Source organism: Hyperolius riggenbachi, chromosome 7 (genome assembly GCF_040937935.1).
Source record: "Hyperolius riggenbachi isolate aHypRig1 chromosome 7, aHypRig1.pri, whole genome shotgun sequence".
NCBI classification, from domain to species: domain Eukaryota; kingdom Metazoa; phylum Chordata; class Amphibia; order Anura; family Hyperoliidae; genus Hyperolius; species Hyperolius riggenbachi.
This window is the reverse complement of record NC_090652.1, coordinates 152,396,307-152,418,316: the sequence shown is the minus strand read 5'-3', so window position 1 is coordinate 152,418,316 and position 22,010 is coordinate 152,396,307.

Here is a 22,010-nt window from a genome sequence, read left to right as displayed (position 1 = left end):
TCTTCAGCAGTCTCCTGTCTAATTCATCCAAATAAAAATAAAGTGTGTGGTAAGAGCTCCCCTGCATTATTGATGGTGTTTAATCTATGTTAATATGAATTCTATAGAACCCTACAGTATTTCATTGCATGTAAAAAGATAATGTACAACTGCTCACTAGAAATCTAGTTAAGCTTTCATTACCATCAGATGATAACCGAAACAATTAATGAAAATTCATGTTTCTGTTTGTTGTGCTTGAGTTTAACCTAACAACAGTAAAGTTTCATATTTCTGATGGAGCACAGATATCTCCTTATAGCTCCAGCATCCTTCAACTGGCATGTGGACAGAATTTAATTATTAAACAACCAGATCTATTAGTGGCCAAAAACATTAGAAGTGAAATGCGATAAACGTGATTAGATTATTTTACACACATTGCGATATCATCGGAAAATGGATTCTCCTCTGGATGAAGACAACAACATGGGACAGTTAATTGAGAGTGAAGGAAAATAGGTATAATTGGATGAAGCGCTTATTAACGTCAGCTATGAAGAAGTGTCTCACGGTTTCATAGTAACGAGATCTGGCCCAGTGTCCCATCCAGATAAACCACATAGAGGTATCAGATTGCTGAAATGGAAGCTTTACCGCCTCTCACAGACATCTACACAAAGAGCTCTTATCTTCTTAAGCTTTTTTCTTCAATTTACAATGACTTAGAGTAGGATTCATTAAAGAGGAACAATATCCTTCCTCTGTTTTGGTACTTTTATTACTTGACTGAAAGGGGTTATTTATTCTCTTAAATATGTAGTATTGAAATGGAGAATTAAATAGGAAATCCAGACAACGTTTGCAGTATGGCACTAATAGCACTTGCATAGGTTTTATCTACTATAGGTTCCAATGGTTCCAATAGTAAAGATTTAAAAAGAAAGTCCAGACAGACAACAGAAGTACAGTTCATAATGAAATGTGTAATTTAGGAGAAGTTTTGTTGTTCTGGTCTCACAATCATGTAATTCATGGCATTAGACCGCTGGGCAACCTAAATTACTACTTTTTTTCCCACTACACGCTAAACAAAAATAAATAATATAGGATTTAGTGACTGGGCTGTGCAAAGTTGGACCACATTGTTAAAGAGCAATTGGGAGGGATTAAAAATGTTGCAATAAGCTGCATCACTGTGAATATACATTACTGTTGGACATGCAGATTATTGCATGCTTAGTACGTTAAAACAATGTGAGTGTGTCACTGAAAAAATTGTGAAAGGGGAACAAGTTGTTATGGAGGCATGGCTAAGTTATCATGAGCGCCTATTTATTTATTTATTTATATAGTGCCGACATATTACGCAGCACTGTACAGAGTATATAGTCTTGTCACTAACTGTCCCTCAGAGGGGCTCACAATCTAGTCCCTACCATAGTAGGGACTAGACTCATACATGCACTACTATGGATGTATCGTGTAGTGCATGTATCAGTCTAGGGCCAATTTAGGGGGAAGCCACTTAATTTATGTTTTTGGGATGTGGGAGTAAACTGGAGTGCCTGAAGGAAAACCACACAGACACGGGGAGAGCATACAAACTCCTTGCAGATGTTGACCTCGCTGGGATCGAACCGAGGACCCAGCACTGCAGGGCGAGAGCACTAACCACTACGCCACCATGCTGCTTACTACAGGAATGGGGCATACCCAATGTGCAGCCAATATGTTTACCCTAATTCTTCTTCTTGGTAGAATTCTGGACAACCTTATTAGCTGCCACATTACTATAGCTATACCGAATGAAGGAAACTCCTGAAAAAATCTAAGAATCTCTTACCAAGACTCCCCATTAGTGCATTGATCTGGACCAACGCGAATACTTTTTGTAAAAGATTTGTATTAGTCAGGTCAATGAACCAATATGGAGCGCCTATTAAAGATTTTAAGGTGTTTTTGCCAAAGCTCGTTGGCCAAGAATTTTCATTGATTCATACTAAATCACTAGGTATCCCAGTGGTAGACTCAAAGATGCTTTTGGCAGTGCTCACAATTACTTAAAGCACACCTGAACTGAGAGGGATATGGAGGCTAACATATTTATTTTGTTTTAAAGAATACCAGTTGCTGATCCTCTGCCTCTAATTCTTTTAGCCATAGAGCCTGAACAAACATATGATGTCTCTGGCTAAAGTCTGACTAGTAGGGATGATCGGAAGAGGCTATTTCCATATTGCGGTAATTCTGCCTTCCGCTATAATGAAATTCAGCTACCGCTACATTCTGGCGGTTTCCGTGGAATTCCACATTCCGGCAGAACAATTTCCACAATGTTAAAGGGAACCTAATGGATGTTTCCTTTTAAACAAATACCAGTTCCCTGGCAATCCTGCTAAAAACTTTGGCTTTAGTGGTGGCTGAATCACAATCCTGAAACAAGCATGCAGCTAATCCAGTCTGACTTCAGTCAGAGCACCTGATCTGCATGCTTGTGGAAGGGCTGTGGCAAAAAGTATAAAGCTCCGTCTACACGGAGCGATGTTACAACAATGTTACTTATCAATCGAGCCGCTGTTGCGGCTCGATTGATAAGATCCGTCAGGTCGGATTTCGCCACCGCCGATTCCCTGCTCGTTCCCCACGAGGGGACAATGGCAGGGAATCGAGCGGAAGATAAGCCGGCAGGGACGAGCGGGGGATCGAATCTGACGCAACCGCAGGTGAACGGGAACGCGGCGGGTACGTGTGGGGATGTGGAAGAGGCGATCCCGCGGCTAATCGAGCCGCCAGATCGCCTCGTGTAGACGGGGCTTTAGAGACACAGGATCAGCAGGAGAGTCAGGCAATTGGTATTATTTTAAAAGGAAAAATCTACATCCTTCTCAGTTTAGGTTCCCTTTAAAAGGATTTCTGTAAATTTCGAGGTATTATTCACAGGCTCATTTGAAACATTGTTTTTGGAACATCGTAGGTCATGGGACCTAGAGGTTGTTCCATGGCGGTCATTACAATTTTTTTTTGGAGCAGCAGGAGTTGTCGTAGGCCATGGGACCTAGAGGTGGTTTCATGGCAGTCATTACAATTTTTTTTGGAGCAGCAGGAGTTGTCGTAGGCCATTTCTGTAAATTTCTGAGGTATTACTCACACGCTCATTTGAAACATCATTTTTGAAACATTGTAGGCCATGGGACCTAGAGGTTGTTCCATGGCAGTCATCACAATTTTGTTTTGGAGCAGCAGAAGTTGTTGTAGGCCATGGGACCTAGAGGTGGTTCCACGGCAGTCATCACAATTTTTTTTGGAGCAGCAGGAGTTGTCGTAGGCCATGGGACCTAGAGGTGGTTTCTCGGCGGTCATTACAATTTTTTTGGGAGCAGCAGGAGTTGTCGTAGGCCAGTGTTGCTCGGATACCCCCTTATTCACGGATCCAAATGCGGCTGTTTTTATTGGTGCCGCATCCGGATCACCCGTGATCGCGTCCCGTATTTTTTTACGCGTAACCGGCACGACCCGTATTAGCTCCGTCTTCACACGGCTAAAAAACAAGGCCGTGATCCGGTTAGTTTATGCATACCTACCGTATATACTCGGATACAAGTCGAGAAATTTAGGACTAACTCATAGTATAAAAGTGGGGGGGTGGACTTATACATGAGTAGCCCTAAATTTAACAACTTATAACCAAAATGAGGGCACCTTTCTCTCTCTCTCCTTGCCTCCCTGCAGTGCGTGCACTAGTGGCCGGCGGGTATTGAGATCCTCCGTAATCCCCGCAGCAGAAGGGAAGTGGTTGCCGGGGACTTTAATCCTCCCTCCCTCCATCACCCAAAGTGCAGCCGCCTCTCACTAACCTTCCTCCCCGTGTGTAATTTGAATGCAGCCAAGCATCGCAGCAGAAGTAAAGTAATTTCTCTTCCAGCGCCGGTTGCCATGCCCGCTCATCTTCCTCACTCGCACCGCGTCATGTGACTTCAGGAGCCGGCGGTACGCTAATGCACGTACCGCCGGCTCCTGAAGTCACATGACGCGGTGCGAGTGAGGAAGATGAGCGGGCATGGCAACCGGCGCTGGAAGAGAAATTACTTTACTTCTGCTGCGATGCTTGGCTGCATTCAAATTACACACGGGGAGGAAGGTTAGTGAGAGGCGGCTGCACTTTGGGTGATGGAGGGAGGGAGGATTAAAGTCCCCGGCAACCACTTCCCTTCTGCTGCGGGGATTACGGAGGATCTCAATACCCGCCGGCCACTAGTGCACGCACTGCAGGGAGGCAAGGAGAGAGAGAGAAAGGTGCCCTCTCATTAAAGTCCCCGGCAACCACTTCACTTCTGCTGCAGTATTACTCTGCATTAAATTACATGGGAGGGGGATAGAGAGAGGTGGCTGCCCTTTGGGTGTTGGTGGGTGGGAAGGAGGATCAATGTCCCCTGTCACAAGTGCCATGCAGTCTGCAGGGTGGGGGAGAGACAATCATGGCTGCACTTGGGGGCCAGGAGGGATTCATGTTCACAATACTTTACGCAGTGCAGCCATTAACCCCTCCTAGTCCCCAAGTGCAGCCATTAACTTTGAGGGGTAGCCTCTAAAAAAATTCAGTTTAGGAGGCTCAAATAATGGGGTCGACTTGTACACGAGGTCGACTTGTATCCGAGTATATACGGTATATGCCCGTATGCGTAAAAATGTATGGGTTTGTATTGGTCATGATGCCGCTGTCAATGCGTAACTACTACGTGTCACGTAATGTGTGTATTGCTCTGTATTCCATTCCCGAATGCGCATGAGCATGCGTAAATGTCACGTAAAACTGTACACTCTGAACAACACTCACTAACTGACAGTGTAATCACTCTCTAGCTAATACAGTACAGTAGTAATATAGTCTGACTGCAGCACAGAAACCTGTTTGCAGTGCCTGCCTGCACAGTAGCACAACAGCAGACAGTAACACTAGCAGCACAGTACACTCTGAACTACACTCACTGACAGTATAATCACTGGCTAGCTAATACAGTACAGTACAGTACAGAAACCTGTGTGCAGTGCCTGCCTCCAAAGTAGCACAACAGCAGACACTAGCAGCACAGTACACTCTGAACTACACTCACTAACTGACAGTATAATCACTGGCTAGCTAACTGCAAGTAATATCAGTAGTATGAGATCACTGAAATGAGCAAAAACGCTGGGTTTTTACACCAAAATGCCCTTGCTTTGTGTCAGAATGATACTAATCAATTTTATGCACAAGCAGTGTCATTAATTGCTTGGGACTTATTACTCACTCAAATGTGGAGATGAGGCCAACCTGAACTGTGAACATATACTAAACTGAAAAGAAAATTGGTTACACAGCCTCATAAAGTATACCAAGTCACGTTTATTGTATCAAATGTTAAAAGACACCGATCCTCAGACAATTTGCCATAGGTCAGTTGTTCCCCAGATAATCCCCATAAAAACAGTTACTGCGGATAACATATATGACGCTGACTGCGTTCCAGATAGCAACAATTCAATGTGTTAAGCATATAAACAAAACTGTGTCTGGCCAGAAACATCAATTTTGCTGCACTTATCCTTGCATCCGCGCATTCATTCACCACATATACATGTGCCCAGATATTGGATATGGGGGGCCCCCTTTATATATTAACTTGGATTCCTCCAAATGGTTCAGTTCATCATGGTATTATCAGAACTTGAATTAGCAGCCACTTGATCACAGCAAACAAGGGTAGATCTCACCCATATCAATTGTAGGTATCTCATCCAGGAAACTTCCGCTGGTCCGTGTGGCAGAGTCCTGTTGACAGGCTTGGGAGCGTGATGCTGTTAGCTCCACCATGCCACAGCTCTCTTGCACGGAGAACGCCAGCCCGGAATTCCGTGCCCCACGTGTGTGTGATGATGCTGCGGTGCGCGCAGCCGCGTCAGCTCCGCCCACCGACGCGTTTCACGTCCCAATTGGACGTTTCATCAGGGTGTGGTCTTACTAGCAAACGTCACCTCCTATGTAGTGGTTTAGGCTCCGCCCACCGCATCTCCGTTGCCATGCTCACCATTCGTATTTACTGCATAGACTGTATGCGGTGCGGCTTGTATACATATCACTCTGTAAGACAGCCTTTCATGTTATTATATTCAGGCAGACCATATCTATACTTGATGTTTTGAGTTCATATGTATGTCATTCTCAAAAACTTTTTCCTTTATAACAATTGAGTTTAGTGGACACGCCACATCTGCACAGTAAACGTCCATAGCGGAGGAAGACCGCAAGGAAAGAGAGTCCATACATGCAATTCATAGCATAGTTCATCGTTCAGGGATGTCATGATTAGCCTATCAGGTCAGTTCACGCTGTACATTTACATGACAGTTCCAAGTATGGTTGACTATTACTTGGGCATATATTGTCCTTAAGGGCACAATAGTCATTCACTGCGGATCCGTCCATACCCATGCTTTACCCATTTCTTCTCAAAATTAGTTAGAATATGCACCAACTAATCATGGGCAAGCCCTACAGTGGACAGCAATTTGATGCCAAATGATATGGTTGGTTCAACATATCAATATCTATTGGCTCTAAGGAAGGGGGACAGGTCTAATTCGGCATTTAACCCTTTAGGTGCCACTGTACCAAGTTTAAAGATCCACATTGCCTCCTTACAATAGAGTATTTCATCAAAATCACCACGTCTGTTCGATATCTTTAAATTATAAATCCCCTTGACTGTGGTTCCCTTCAAGCTGTTCTGATGACATTCTCTATAATGGTCATAAATGACCCCTGTCGATTTCCCCTTGGTTATCTTTCCAAAATGTTCGAGAATCCTCTCCTTCAATGCCCTTTTGGTCTTGCCAATATAGCCTAGTCCACAGGGACACTGTATCATATAAACTACCTTTTTAGTGTCACAGTTTATAAAGGATCTAATGGCAAACTTTTTGTTGCCACTACTATCATAGAACACATTGGCATGATCAACATATGGGCATAGCTTACATTTAGAACACTTGAACATCCCTGTGGGCTTCCTACTGTCAAGCCACGTCACAGGGTTCTTTTGTAGTTCACTATGCACCAACCGATCCTTTAAATTGGGCGCTCTTCTGGCAGTTAAGAGTGGCCTCGGACCCACTATTTTTTCAATTTCTTTATCAGAGGTGAGTATTGGCCAAAATCTGCTCAATAGTTCACGTAGATTGTTCCAATGGGCCCCAAAGCCGGTCACGAGGCGCATGTGCCCATCTCCCTCCGTTCTGTGCGGCATCCCCCTAGGGGCCAGCAATTTCTGCCGGTCCAAGTCCCAAGCCCGCCGCAAAGCATTCCGCAATACCGAATGCGGATATCCGCGCTCGCGAAACCGCTGATACATATTGCGTGCTTCATTTCTGAAGTCTTCATCCCTGCAGCAATTCCTCCTTAAACGGAGGAACTGCCCGTATGGGATTCCCTTCTTTAGAGACGACGGGTGGTGGCTGGTCGCATGTAATACCGTATTGCCAGCCGTAGGCTTACGATACGATGTAGTTATTATCGCCTGACCCTCCACTTTCAACAAGAGATCCAAAAATGGGATCTCCCTCCCAAAGGTGAAGGTCAAACGAATATTCTTAGTATTGATGTTCAATTTAAGTATGAATTGTTCCAATTCCTCAACGGTACCTCTCCATACCATTAACACGTCGTCAATAAATCTAATCCAGAGGGCGACGTGTGCACCGAACTCTGGGCTGGGATAAACCTGTTCCCGTTCCCAGAGTCCCAAATGTAAACATGCATAGGCTGGTGCACACGACGCCCCCATCGACGTACCGCGTAATTGTTGATAAAATTGGCCTTCAAATACGAAACAATTCCTAGTAAGAATTAATTTCATTGCCTCCACAATAAATGCATTGTGGGCTGTTGCAGAGGGATGCCGCTCACGGAGGAAGAAGGACATTGCCCGGAGCCCCTCCTCGTGTGGGATCGACGTGTAGAGAGACTCCACGTCGATCCCGACAAGGACGGATCCCGGGGGCACCTCGAACCCGGCCAGGACACTCAGAACATCACGTGTGTCCTGTATGTAGGACGGTAATGCTTGGACCAATGGGCAAACCTTTCTATCTATGTACTGTCCCAAACGCTGAGTGGGACTCCCAATCGCCGAAACGATTGGTCGTCCTGGAGGATTTTCCATAGATTTGTGCACCTTGGGGATGATATATAGGGTTGGCACATTAAAGGTAGTCACAGTCAAATAATCATACTCTTTCTTGGTTAATATTTTTTCACATAGACCTTCATCAACAAGGCTATTGACCTGTTCCTTGATTAACGGGAAAGGATTGTCCCGAAGTTTTCGATATGTATTGGTATCATTTAGTTGTCTTTGAATCTCCTGCACATATTTTTCCTCATCCATGAGGACAACGTTTCCCCCTTTGTCACTGGGTTTAATTACTAGATGGGGGGCCTTTTGGAGTTCCTCCAACGCTAATTGTTCCTGTGGTGTTAAGTTCTTTTCATTTTTAGGGGGAAACAACCTTAAATTCCAAAGTTCTTGTTCAACCGTGTTCAAAAATACCTGAACACTTTTGTTTTGGGATAATGGGGGCATAAATACAGATTTAAGCCGTAAGGCAGTTATGGGTGGTGGGGTCAGGGGTATGGTGGGATCATTAGGTATAGCTTCTGGGGAAAAATTATCTGTGTCAGCAGACCCAAAGACACCATGGACATCCTGTTCATCCAGGAGGGATTGCAAGGCCACAATAGCTTCCCTTTCATCTTGTGCCAAACACACATATCCTGAAGTTGGATCATCATTTGATTGCGGGTTTTGTCCCATTGTAAGTTTCAGAATTACTTTTCTTAAGAACAGATAAATATCTTTATAAATCTGAAATATGTCACCTGGTATGGTTGGTGAGAAGGACAGGCCTTTTTTAAGCAGTGAAATGTGTCTTTCCTCCAGTTTGAAATTGGATAAATTAATAACATTCCTACTGGCTTCTTCATTACATAAATTCCCATTAGTGTCTAATTTTTCTGGCTTACACTTCTCGTTATTCTGCCCGGATTGTCTATCCCTTCTGGTTCTCTCATGGCTCTTCCTTCTTTCTGATCTCTTCCCCTGCCTCTGCCTCGTCCTCTCCCCTTCCCCCTTCCCCTCCTGCCTCTGCCTCGTCCCCTGCTCTGTGGCATATCGTCCTCTAAAAAAGTGACTGATCTTCTACTGTTACCTGACAAGTCAGTATCTATACTGGAGGGTTCCAGACTGTCCAGTCCCGTGGATCCCTTTCTTCCCTTCTTTCTAATTTTCTTTTGGTTAATTCTGTTAATGGGATTTAGGGCCTCATCAGAGTCCCATCTACTTAAATCCTTTTGAAATTTCTGTTGTTTCTGTTTTTTAATTGCCGCCTGAATTTTCTCAATCTGTTTCTTGAGATTCTCATTAAAGGAGTTGAACTCAGCATGGGAGCTATACACACTCAACTCCTCTACACTTTCCGCTATCTCCTCCGTTATCTCATTTAACTGTTCTCTTTCTTCGTCTGCCATCATTTTTAGTATTTCTAGGCCACGTTCTAGGGCCTTTTCTTTCCATTTTTCTACAAATCGTGTTGTAAGCAGATTGCCAGCAGGAATGATTCGCTCCAGCAGGCCATCAGGTATGACCCCTGCCTTCACGTATGACTCAAGCAATGACGCATTCCACTTTCGCTTAAGTTGTTTGATAAGCAGACTTTTATGTGCAAAAAACAATTGTTTCAATTCAGATATGTCGTTCTCTTCTCACCATCAACCATATCAGTTGAGAAACTGGCGGCTATTTCACCATCCAATTCATCACTGATTGTATACGCCATTTCAAACAGTGCGATGTCCACTACCTAGAGGCTTGAAAGTTTACTAGATACTTAATTAAAATAGTAAATGAAGAGGAATATATGATCTGTACCTATGGTTAAAAACATGAGGTTTGCCAAGATTGGCAATAGCTTATTTGTTTATCTAAACACTCATTAACAATACTAATCAATTTTATGCACAAGCAGTGTCATTAATTGCTTGGGACTTATTACTCACTCAAATGTGGAGATGAGGCCAACCTGAACTGTGAACATATACTAAACTGAAAAGAAAATTGGTTACACAGCCTCATAAAGTATACCAAGTCACGTTTATTGTATCAAATGTTAAAAGACACCGATCCTCAGACAATTTGCCATAGGTCAGTTGTTCCCCAGATAATCCCCATAAAAACAGTTACTGCGGATAACATATATGACGCTGACTGCGTTCCAGATAGCAACAATTCAATGTGTTAAGCATATAAACAAAACTGTGTCTGGCCAGAAACATCAATTTTGCTGCACTTATCCTTGCATCCGCGCATTCATTCACCACATATACATGTGCCCAGATATTGGATATGGGGGGCCCCCTTTATATATTAACTTGGATTCCTCCAAATGGTTCAGTTCATCATGGTATTATCAGAACTTGAATTAGCAGCCACTTGATCACAGCAAACAAGGGTAGATCTCACCCATATCAATTGTAGGTATCTCATCCAGGAAACTTCCGCTGGTCCGTGTGGCAGAGTCCTGTTGACAGGCTTGGGAGCGTGATGCTGTTAGCTCCACCATGCCACAGCTCTCTTGCACGGAGAACGCCAGCCCGGAATTCCGTGCCCCACGTGTGTGTGATGATGCTGCGGTGCGCGCAGCCGCGTCAGCTCCGCCCACCGACGCGTTTCACGTCCCAATTGGACGTTTCATCAGGGTGTGGTCTTACTAGCAAACGTCACCTCCTATGTAGTGGTTTAGGCTCCGCCCACCGCATCTCCGTTGCCATGCTCACCATTCGTATTTACTGCATAGACTGTATGCGGTGCGGCTTGTATACATATCACTCTGTAAGACAGCCTTTCATGTTATTATATTCAGGCAGACCATATCTATACTTGATGTTTTGAGTTCATATGTATGTCATTCTCAAAAACTTTTTCCTTTATAACAATTGAGTTTAGTGGACACGCCACATCTGCACAGTAAACGTCCATAGCGGAGGAAGACCGCAAGGAAAGAGAGTCCATACATGCAATTCATAGCATAGTTCATCGTTCAGGGATGTCATGATTAGCCTATCAGGTCAGTTCACGCTGTACATTTACATGACAGTTCCAAGTATGGTTGACTATTACTTGGGCATATATTGTCCTTAAGGGCACAATAGTCATTCACTGCGGATCCGTCCATACCCATGCTTTACCCATTTCTTCTCAAAATTAGTTAGAATATGCACCAACTAATCATGGGCAAGCCCTACAGTGGACAGCAATTTGATGCCAAATGATATGGTTGGTTCAACATATCAATATCTATTGGCTCTAAGGAAGGGGGACAGGTCTAATTCGGCATTTAACCCTTTAGGTGCCACTGTACCAAGTTTAAAGATCCACATTGCCTCCTTACAATAGAGTATTTCATCAAAATCACCACGTCTGTTCGATATCTTTAAATTATAAATCCCCTTGACTGTGGTTCCCTTCAAGCTGTTCTGATGACATTCTCTATAATGGTCATAAATGACCCCTGTCGATTTCCCCTTGGTTATCTTTCCAAAATGTTCGAGAATCCCATTGGAACAATCTACGTGAACTATTGAGCAGATTTTGGCCAATACTCACCTCTGATAAAGAAATTGAAAAAATAGTGGGTCCGAGGCCACTCTTAACTGCCAGAAGAGCGCCCAATTTAAAGGATCGGTTGGTGCATAGTGAACTACAAAAGAACCCTGTGACGTGGCTTGACAGTAGGAAGCCCACAGGGATGTTCAAGTGTTCTAAATGTAAGCTATGCCCATATGTTGATCATGCCAATGTGTTCTATGATAGTAGTGGCAACAAAAAGTTTGCCATTAGATCCTTTATAAACTGTGACACTAAAAAGGTAGTTTATATGATACAGTGTCCCTGTGGACTAGGCTATATTGGCAAGACCAAAAGGGCATTGAAGGAGAGGATTCTCGAACATTTTGGAAAGATAACCAAGGGGAAATCGACAGGGGTCATTTATGACCATTATAGAGAATGTCATCAGAACAGCTTGAAGGGAACCACAGTCAAGGGGATTTATAATTTAAAGATATCGAACAGACGTGGTGATTTTGATGAAATACTCTATTGTAAGGAGGCAATGTGGATCTTTAAACTTGGTACAGTGGCACCTAAAGGGTTAAATGCCGAATTAGACCTGTCCCCCTTCCTTAGAGCCAATAGATATTGATATGTTGAACCAACCATATCATTTGGCATCAAATTGCTGTCCACTGTAGGGCTTGCCCATGATTAGTTGGTGCATATTCTAACTAATTTTGAGAAGAAATGGGTAAAGCATGGGTATGGACGGATCCGCAGTGAATGACTATTGTGCCCTTAAGGACAATATATGCCCAAGTAATAGTCAACCATACTTGGAACTGTCATGTAAATGTACAGCGTGAACTGACCTGATAGGCTAATCATGACATCCCTGAACGATGAACTATGCTATGAATTGCATGTATGGACTCTCTTTCCTTGCGGTCTTCCTCCGCTATGGACGTTTACTGTGCAGATGTGGCGTGTCCACTAAACTCAATTGTTATAAAGGAAAAAGTTTTTGAGAATGACATACATATGAACTCAAAACATCAAGTATAGATATGGTCTGCCTGAATATAATAACATGAAAGGCTGTCTTACAGAGTGATATGTATACAAGCCGCACCGCATACAGTCTATGCAGTAAATACGAATGGTGAGCATGGCAACGGAGATGCGGTGGGCGGAGCCTAAACCACTACATAGGAGGTGACGTTTGCTAGTAAGACCACACCCTGATGAAACGTCCAATTGGGACGTGAAACGCGTCGGTGGGCGGAGCTGACGCGGCTGCGCGCACCGCAGCATCATCACACACACGTGGGGCACGGAATTCCGGGCTGGCGTTCTCCGTGCAAGAGAGCTGTGGCATGGTGGAGCTAACAGCATCACGCTCCCAAGCCTGTCAACAGGACTCTGCCACACGGACCAGCGGAAGTTTCCTGGATGAGATACCTACAATTGATATGGGTGAGATCTACCCTTGTTTGCTGTGATCAAGTGGCTGCTAATTCAAGTTCTGATAATACCATGATGAACTGAACCATTTGGAGGAATCCAAGTTAATATATAAAGGGGGCCCCCCATATCCAATATCTGGGCACATGTATATGTGGTGAATGAATGCGCGGATGCAAGGATAAGTGCAGCAAAATTGATGTTTCTGGCCAGACACAGTTTTGTTTATATGCTTAACACATTGAATTGTTGCTATCTGGAACGCAGTCAGCGTCATATATGTTATCCGCAGTAACTGTTTTTATGGGGATTATCTGGGGAACAACTGACCTATGGCAAATTGTCTGAGGATCGGTGTCTTTTAACATTTGATACAATAAACGTGACTTGGTATACTTTATGAGGCTGTGTAACCAATTTTCTTTTCAGTTTAGTATTTGTGTCAGAATGGCCTGGAGATACTCTCTCAGACCACAGTCTCTAGCAAGGACGGAGTTTCTGATAATGGCAGCTAGTTATATACAGGAGGGGAGGGCATAGCCTCCCCACCTGTGATTGGTTGCTCTAGCCTGCGCCAGGGGCCTCTGATTGGCCCAGTGACATCTTTTTTAAAAAAAACGCGATCACGGCCGTGATCCGTATTTTTTTATGCATGCCGTGATCCGGATTTGATGCGATGCCGTGATCCATGTGGATCACGGCATTCGGATCACGGCCTTCATGTTGCGTAAAAATGGCCGTGAATCACGCGTACCCATGATCACGACCATCCGTGATAGCACCACTACATGGGACCTAGAGGTGGTTTCACAGCAGTCATTATAATTTTTTTTTTTTGGAGCAGCAGGAGAAGTTGTAGGCCAAAAGCATAGCGTTAGGATAGAATATAACGTCGGACAGCTGCAAAAGCTGCATTTTTATGATCTTAAAAACCAAAAATATGCGATGATAGTGATAGGCAGCAGAGTTTGAGAGGGAGACCATTTGAGGCTTTAAAAACAGCAAAAATTTAATTTAGTCTGTCTAATCTTCATCATAAATCAGTGAAAGGGGCCTTGTAATTATCACTGATCCACGACTCGTTCATTTTAATGAACGTTAGTATGTCCACATTGTCTGTGGACAGACGGATCCATTGGTCGGTGACCACCCCACCTGCAGCACTAAATACTCGCTCAGAAAGAACACTGACGACGGGGTATACAAGAACCTGAAGTGCATACTGAGCGAGTTCAGGCCAGGTATCCAGTTTTTTTGTCCAATACTCCATGGGGTATTCATTACTCTCCATATTGTCTGGAGCACTGGCCAACCCAAGTAATCATTCACCATACGGGCCAGTCGCTGGCAATGACTACTTTGCCTGCTGGTGCTGCTTCTGCTACAAGGAGTATCTGGCATTGGTGTGAGGAAACGCAGAAAAGCCGCCGCAAGTGCTCAGAGTGAGGCGGCTGTTTCCGCGTCCAACATGGCGGCACAATGCGAAGAAACCGCCGCATGCCGCATGGGCAGAGCGGTGAAGTCCGCGTTGAATGCGGCGGATTGCGCGCATAGCAATACTACTGACATTGTGGTTGGACGCGGGGAAGCCGCCGCTTGCTTGGAGAGCAGTGCGGCGGCCCCCGCGCCCGAATCAGCGGATACATTGCAAAACGTGTCTGGTGTGGCTGGGACTGCTAGTCCACACAGGTTCAGAAGGACGCGCGCGCGTGCTGAGAGGCAGAGCTTATATGACAGCCAGAGAAGAGTCAGCTGTCCAAGCTGGTCAGCTGACATTTTTACCACCTTCCATTGGTCCAGCACTTAGGGGTGGCGCTGGAGTGCGCTATAGTATATATACTGGGTGCTGGTCATTTCTCTGGTGTCTGGCGTCGCGATCACTACATGGTAGCACTCAGACCTTGTCTGTTTCTGTGTTCTAGCATAGTTTCCAAAGGTGTTGGTGATCAAGGAGCTCACACCTTAGCATTAGGAATATTGAACTGTATTATTTGTTATGACCTTTTGCCTGCCTGACTATTCCTCTGAACTCTGATTCTGTACCTTGCTATTTCTGAAATCCTGTTGCCAAACTCTGCTTGTTCCTTGACTCTGTATTTGCATCCTGATTCTGTACCTTTCTATTCTGATACTCCGTTGCCAAACCCTGCCTGTTCATTGGATTCCATATCTGTCTCCTGAATCTGTACCTTATCTGTCTGTGTGTTAACGACCTGGCTTGCCCGACCTCGAGAACTGGCCTTACTGTTAGAGGCAGTTCCCAGACCTGTTAGTGACACCCTCTCACTGGTGTCACTCACGCTCTGTCCTTCCTACCTTCAGCCTAGCCCCTCCTCCGGGAGAGTCTGGGCCAACGGAAGGAACATACTTCTGTGCAGTACTCCTTACTGCTTCTGTACCTTCTCCTGAGGTGCAGTACTCAAAGTATTACTGTTGCACCAACACTCGCATATCTCAGGTGTCCAGAGGTTAGTAGATATATCTGATTATCGGTGATACTGCAGATCATCAATAATCGGGTATATTCTGCATTCTCGGTGATACTGCAGTTCACCGGTAATCAGACCCTCTCTATGTTACACCGATCATTACAATTGGCTGATAAAATTCCTTCAACATACTCAGCAGGTTCACAGATTGGCTAATGGTGCTGCTGCTGGGTGTGGGACCACCAGACCTTTGCTGAGTATGATGAGGCTTGGTAGCTTGGGCCCGGGATACGGGTTCAGGAAACGCATTTTCTACCCAACGAAGAAGGGCATCCCGGATGTGGCTCATCCTGGTGTCTGCTTGGGAGGGGGGTATGAACTGCCGCATTTTCCCCTTGCACCGGGGATCTAAGATTGTGGCTACCAACATGTTGAGCCTTGATTTTAAAGTTTTAATCCGGGGGGTCCTTACGGAGGCACTGGAGCATATGCGCAGCCATAGGGAAGAGATGTCCGCCATTAATCACCTCTTCCTGGCTGTCAGAACTGTCGTCATGCTCCAGCTCCACATCAGAATCTTCTTCCCACCCCCGGACAATGGGCTCTTCTGCTTCCACAAGCTCTGCCTCCTCATCCAGGACTTGAGCATGGTCACTCACTCCCCCACTTGACTGACCTCTGTTCAGTCAAGTGGGGGAGTGAGTGACCATGCTCAAGTGACCTGTCCAAGCAGTTTGTCAAGAGCCTTGTCCAGCATGAAGACAAGAGGGAGCACTTCTGATAATCTGCAGTGCTCCTCACTGACCAATTTTGTTGCCTGCTGAAATGGCTCCAAGACTTTACACACCTGTCCAATCAGCTGCCACTGGTCCCCAGTAATGTAGTCCAGTGGCCCTGTTCTGGAGGAAGATGAAGACAGGTATAGCTTGACCACCATTCGCTGCTCCCACAACCTCTCCAGCATGTGGAGGGTAGAGTTCCACCGCGTCGGACAATCAGAAATAAACCTGTGCTGTAGCAGGCTATGGCGGTGCTGCAGCAGTTTCAAGGCCGTGGTGGCAGTTGCGGAATTGACGGATGTGGGCTGACACCTTTATTACCATTATTTTTGACAACAAACAGATCAGTTGCAGGGAGCATCCGCTTCCTCTGCAACATTTCTGGCACAGAGGCCTGATACTGGAACACTGGTGATTCAGAGGAAACCAACAAGAGTGATGATGAGGTGCTTGCCGAGGTCTGGAGCCCTCTTCCAACCTGGCATGCAGAGGGATTTGAAGTAGAATGGGACTGAGCAGGTTGGATAGGGACAGGACGACTAGAAAAAGAAGAGGAGGGGCCTGTTGCTGCTGCTTTTCCTAAACCCATCTTATTGTAATTCTTTACATATTCAAACTCCCGTCTGTAGTGGTTGCGCAGATGGCTTATCAGCCCTGAAGTGCCAAACCCGCTGCCCAATTTGCCTCTGCTCACCGATTTACGGCACACAGAACAGACTGCCCTGGATTCATCATCTTCCAGAACAGTAAAATAATTCCATGATGCGTGCCCGTGGAACAGTGGTGCAACCTGTTCTAGCACATTGATGCTCAGCATTGAACCGGTGGGTACTGACAGATGGGAAAGCACTTGCAGGCTGCTCTGTTTCTCCATGCTGCTCATGCCTGCTAGTGTCTAACCCACCAGATGGCGACCACGTTGGATCAGCCACCTCATCATCCAAAACATCATCCAGTTCAACCAAAGTTCTGGAACCCATAACCATAAGTGACTCTTCTGGACCCTCCACCTGGCCACGAAACACCTCTGTAGTTGACTGGTGGTGATGTTGATTGGTGGTGACACAAGCTCCCAGTGGTGATGGATTACTGGATGAAGAAAACACAGGGGCCATTTCTGTCACCACAGAACGCACCACTTCTTGGGAGCTTGGTCCCATGGTTTCCTCCAATGCCTCATCCCAATCCTTCTGCACATCTCTCTCATCGACATAGGTGTGCTTTAACCACCCTGGCGTTCTACTAACATCGCCAGGGTGGCAGTGCAGCACTATTTTTTTCTTTTTTTTCTTTAAATCCTGTAGCTAGCCTAACGCTAGCTACATGATTCCCCCCTCCCTGCGGCATCCCTCCTTACCCTTCGATTCGTTCTGAACGGGATTTTCAGGAGGGATTCCCCCGTCGCCATGGTGACGATCATGATGACGTCATCGACGTCGTGACGTCATCCGGAGTCCCCATCCACCCCGCAGCTCTGCCTGGCACTGATTGGCCAGGCTGCGCACGGGGTATGCGGGGGGGCGCCTTTCGCGTCGGGTAGCGGCGGATCGGCGACGAGCGGCGGCAATCGAATCTCCCACGCAGCTAGCAAGGTGCTAGCTGCGTGATTTAAAAAAAATTTAGGAAAATCGGCCCAGTGGGGCCTGAGCGGCGCCCTCCAGCGGTAATGGACGAGCTGACCTTGTCAAGATAAGCAGCTGCATTCGTGTTCTGGTCATGAGGATCCTGGCCACTACTGGTGCTGCTACAACTAGCTTCAAGTTCCTCAGACTGGGTAGAGGGTTCCTGATCGAAATAATCAACAACTCTGTTCGCCTGCTGCTCTGTCAAAATTTTCCTGTGTGCGAACACAGGGAAGACATCTCTGATTAGGGGGGAACGCTTCCTGCTGCTGCTGCCACCCTCAATGTGATCATGTACTTGACGTGATCCACCAACACCACCATCACTCCATCTTCTTTTAGGAGTGGCAGGAAATTGCTGCTGCTCTCGCTCCATTGTTTCAGGGCCAAAAAAGTTTATTGGGGAAGGGGTATGAGCGACAGAACGTAAAATAAATCCACCTAACTTGAACTAAAAAACAATTAAGAAAATAAGGGGGTGAAATAAAGAAAATAAATAAAAAACAAAATAAAGAAAAAAACTGAACTTAGAAAACAAAACAAAAAAAAAACTTGCACTACACTCAACTAATCAATCACCTAACTCTCTCACTCTGTCAAACACTAAGCCTGCGGCCTGGCTGGCTCTCTTTAACCCTCTCTAACCCTCTCCACACAGCAACTACTAGTACACTACACTACAATCTATCACTCAAACTAACAATCTACTGTCACTCTCTCACAAATACACCTAGCTACTACTACTACTAATAGCTCACGCTCAGTCTAATTCTCTCTCACAGTCTTTAAAAACACTTTTGTTTTATATACAGGTTTTAAAAAGACTATTGTTTTATGTTGAAACAACTAATATGGGTCTGTCTCTCCTCTCTCCAAAACACTAGACTGAAACCCACAAGCTTTGTGACTGTCACACCTCTCTTTTATACAAAATGGGTGGGATAGCTGATGATAGGTAGCTAGGAGGCATTCAGAGGCGGCCTGGTGATGCGCTGATCCCACTTTTTTTGAGCTAGGAGTGTGTTGCTAACGTAGGATTGGTTAGTTTTTGTTACGACTCTAATTGGTGCAGAAATTCCGATTTTAATGCCAAAATCAGCGTGTTTTAAGCTTCTGTGATGGGTCCATCCCTTCCGATCCTTCTGATTGGCTTATACATTCTGCCTAACAGTAAATGCAGCTTTTACACGCTCCTGATTGGCTTTTAATTTCCGATGGCTCTAAATTCCGACGAAATTCTGCATAGAAATTCCTCTATTTACTGATTACCGCTATAGATGTTCCGTTCCGACTCACCGGAACAGTACTGCCAATTTCCGTCCGGAATCGCGGAAATCTCAATTCCGCGGATTTCGACGAGCAACCCTACTGACTAGATTAGCTATATGCTTTTTCAGTTGTGTGATCCAGGTAATACTAATGCCAAAGATATTAGCAGGACACCGGGCAACTGGTATTGTTTAAAAGGAAATCAATATGGCAGCCTCCATATCTCTCTCAGTTTGAGGTCTCCTTTATTTTATTTTTTAGATTTTTTTTCTAAGTAATTTTTTCAAGCTGTAGGATGTATTTTTATTTTTAGCTAGTTGCAGACAAAGGTAGAGGTGTTAATGTATACTCATTTCCTATCTAGGGGTCCCATTCTTGAATGGGACTCCAGACTCCATCTTGCGAAACTACTTCTCATGCATGGGGGTAGATACCCTCACCTTTGCTTGGACACTGGAGGTTGGAATGAGCGCTATGTCTTCACTGTGGTAGACTTCTGAGTACTGGCAGTGCTTGGACTACACATGCACTGCTCCTTGAACGCAGATTGGTCTGGGAATTGTGGAAGTCACTCACTTATCAATACACCAAGATTTCCAAAAATACGTCAGGAGATGAAAAGGAAAGCAATAAGGCTTTATTCAAAAGCTTCACATGTATACATGGAGAAACCAGGTAAGCCAAGTAAAAAAAGATTCTGGCAGTTAAGGTTTCTGCCAGCACTTCCGCTGTGCACAGATTCTTATACCACAAATTACGTAGTCACGATGTGCTTTACTCGTCCAATAATAATGTTCATCTCTGAGAGTCTCTCTCTTACACCCTGAAAGGGTGGAGGATTCACACAGCTTTGCACCTGCTCTCGATACCAGTAAACAATCTCTTCCACATCCTGTTCACATAGTTACATCAAGGCCATGGCTTGCGGGACTCGACTCATCTGAGATGGGGGTGGCAGTACCAGGCACTGCTTATCTCTTTAGACATTCCTAAGGAGAGAAAAGACGCACACAGTACTAATTCTTGGCTTTAGCATGTCAGCAATGGAAAATTCTGAGTCTAACGTTAAAGGGTAACTCTGTTCATCTGTATCAACTGTGTTACATTGGCCTTATTAAACACTAGTATCACCTTATATCTATTAGGTGCAAATCTATGAAACTTGGATTAACATACAGTTATGACATTAACATACCCCCCTGTTGCACATATATACGTATAAGGTGGCAAGGGGTTCAACTACATAGACTTGAAACACTTCTTAAGTAATGGAAGCTAGCAGTTGCTTTCTTTGTAGCCTTGTAGCATTGCAAAGTATATATGTATTTATATGACGCCTAATGCTTCTAGTGTACTATCTTATCCACTATCAGACAATCTACACAACTGAGAAGTCAATTTTTGGGAATTTGTGCTTCCCCATAAAGTTGTCTTCCTCCTCACTGTCATTGTATTCTTCATGTTGGAATGAAAACATGGCTGCATCAGTTTTTTGCTTTATGAAACTGCCCACATATTTCCTGGCCAGGGGTATGACACAGCAAGCAAAAAAACTGAACATGAGTATCACAATAAGTATCATAGTACCAACATTTTTTAGGAAACCCTTCCAGTCTCCAAACCAGTCATTGAACCATTTTGTAAAGGAATCTGATACACCAGAGTTTCTTTTTAACTCATCTGATAGGTCAGTCAGTTTCCTCAAAGCTTCTGTCACCCGTCCATCAGGGCCAGTTTCACTGGGAATGTAGGTACAGCAGGCCCCACCCAGTCCCAGAAATTTGCAAACTCCTCCTTTCTCAGCAAGCATCATGTCCAGGCTCATTCTGTTCTGAAATGTCATTTTGGAGTTGGGGCCTAACTCATTAATTATGCCCTGCAGTGCATCACGTGTGAAATTTACAAATCTTTGCTGATTGTAATATATGTAGTTTATCCACTCCACATTTTTGTTAATAGTGATCTGTGGAATTAAAGACTCAAACCCTGCCCACACTGGGTTTCTGGCTTTAAATTCATCTGGAACCCCTCTGGGGATACCTATTGCATCCAAATAAACATGTGGGTCCAGGTTACCTTTAAGTTCTCTCTTAAAGATCTTGTGGGCTTCTTTTTCAAAATCTTGGTCACTTTCTCTAAACATATGTATGGGCATAATGAGTTTGGCCAGTGCACAGTGACCTTTCCACACTGGTGGCAATCTAGGACGTAATTTAAGATCACCGCACAACCAGTAGATATCACCAAGGGAGTGTGTCTGATGAAATAGTAGGAAAGGGTCTGCTTGTTTCATTACAGCACAGTAACCAGGGGGAAATTCACCCACATCTACTCCACCTGAATTCGTACTGTTATAACAGGTATAGTTTCCCTTGTACACAGTTGCTGAGTGGTCTATTTGATCGGGGGTACCTTCCTTCAATGGGTATCGGTCTATCCACATTTTACAGAGTGGATCTGTTGTGGCTGGGGTTTGACCCTTACTCCTATAGAGTGACAGAAAACATTTCTCACCTCCTTCTGGAAGGGGAAGTGGCACAGTGCCAAGGTGTGGCCTTGCTCCTGCACATACATAACAATCTGACATATTGTTTTGTTTGGCTGTGTACCTCATCCATTCAAGCCACATGTTAGTATCTGAATATCCTGTCTCCATGGCAATGGTCTCCTCAAATGTAGGGTTAGCCAGGGCCTGTACCCATGGTTCCTGATCTTCATGCTCCATGACTTTGAACTCAGGGTTTTTGTACATGTCCCTGAGCGAAAACTTCCCCAGAGGCCCCCCTGTATACCCTGGGACATGCATGCCTATCACATATG